At 47.3% G+C, this 1,838-nt stretch overlaps 1 non-coding gene across 1 annotated transcript; it reads right to left on the reverse strand.

Moving 5' to 3' along the window:
- Positions 1-1,133: 1,133 nt before the first annotated feature.
- Positions 1,134-1,221, reverse strand: trnap-ugg (transfer RNA proline (anticodon UGG)). Its single transcript is given in 2 exon segments — positions 1,134-1,169; positions 1,186-1,221. It is a non-coding gene; the product is annotated as a tRNA-Pro (tRNA).
- Between the last annotated feature and the right edge of the window lie 617 nt (positions 1,222-1,838).

Genomic DNA, 1,838 nt, shown 5'->3' on the forward strand with positions numbered 1-1,838 from the left:
TTACTGTACCTCCCTTGGATGAGATTCCGATACCGTCAAGACACTCATGTCAATGGTTGGGAACGAGATCGAACAACTGAAAGCAGAATGTAAGTCGATCTTCGAGCGAGTGTCGCTGGTGCTGCCAAAGAAGGGCCGAGGATTTGCAGCGATGCATTCCGCGGATTGCAGGCTCTGCAGGAACAACATTTCAGTGAGAGGCAATTGAGTGAACCCAACAAGGAACGATGTTTATGTTTCGACCTTTCGCTTTCTTAAGATGGTGCCAGGATCTTTTTGTGCTATGGGCACTGTATTCATTGAAGCATGTGGTGTCTGTTCATCATTTGCTCAGCTTTGGCACACTGGATGTTCATAACAGAACTGACGGTGGTTTGGGATCGTGGTGATGCGGCCCCGTAACGCTAAGATCGATGAGAAACTGGTCTCCATTTAAAATTAATTCACATTTCTTTATTTATGGAGTATGTACGTCATCACAGTCAACTTCTCTCACGGCTTTAGGAGTTAGCACCAACTCCGCCAAGTATTCAGTCAAATGAGGAGACAATGTGCAGAAGACATACCTCCTCATGTGTCGGAATTTCAGGATGATTTGCTTGAATTATTCCCGGAAACTCTGAGGCACGTCAGTGCAGGATGTGCTGTGTATCACCGGCTGGGTGGGCACAGTGTCTTGCTGGTGCTGGAAAACATCGAACAGCTCTCAGCTGTCTCCCCATTTCGGTATTGGTATTGGTTTATTATTGTCACTTGTACCGAGGTAAAGTGAAAAACTTGTCTTGCGTACCGACCGTACAGGTCAATTCATTACACGGTGCAGTGACACTGGGTTAGTACAGAGTGCACTAAAGTAGTACAGGTAAAAACAATAACAGTATAGAGTAAAGTGTCACAGCTACAGAGAACGTGCAGTGCAATAAGGTGCAAGGTCACAACAAGATAGACCGTGAGGTCATAGTTCATATCATCGTATAAGGAAACAACCATAGTCTTAATACAGTGGGGTAGAATATGTCCTAAGGTGTGGTGGTATGGCCCTCAGGATCCTGCGTCTTCTTCCCGATGGAAGAGGAGAGAAGAGAGAATGAGACGGGTGGGTGGGGTCTTTGATTATGAATATTTTAAACAGAGGGCTCGTCCGGGATTTGAACCCGGGACCTCTCGCATGCTCGGTAATTCAAACCCAAAGCGAGAATCATACCCCTAGACCAACGAGCCGCTGGCGTTTCTCAGTTGTCCGCTGCCGACTGCTGACACCCTCGTTGTTTGCCAGATATTGGAGTCCAAGTTCAACCGGAAGTTCTGAAATCAGCGGTAATTCAAAGCTCGAGTCATTCATATAAATATCCACTCTCACCACACGATATTCCCTGACGCAAGGACGTTTATTTTAGCCATGATGAGTCTCACTCCAGCGTTCCAGTGCTGGCTCGTTGGTATTCTGGCCTGTCCTCTGTTTATACAAGCGTTTTCTTGATAATTGTATTGCCAACTTCCCCGAAGGATCATAACAGAATTGCCGGTATTTAGGGATAGTGGGGATGCGGTGACGTGACGCTGGAAGTTGATGGTGATGAAGTGTAACAACGTATGTGATGCACAGTGGAAGTTTGTCACATCTGGTTGAAGGACTTTGGAACCTGCCGTTTAACCTGGCCGCAGTGGCCGGAAAGATGTGTGTGGGGAAGTGTAATTCTTGGCCGCCTTGGGAAAAAGGACAATGTCCCTAAAGCACTGCATCTGCGTGTTCCCCTGGGAGGGATGGGGTGTGGAATGACGATGGTGGAAGGCACTGTGACAGCGAACCCAAGAACGGGAAAGGAGTAGCTGCTAAC

Source organism: Pristis pectinata, unplaced genomic scaffold (genome assembly GCF_009764475.1).
Source record: "Pristis pectinata isolate sPriPec2 unplaced genomic scaffold, sPriPec2.1.pri scaffold_152_arrow_ctg1, whole genome shotgun sequence".
NCBI classification, from domain to species: domain Eukaryota; kingdom Metazoa; phylum Chordata; class Chondrichthyes; order Rhinopristiformes; family Pristidae; genus Pristis; species Pristis pectinata.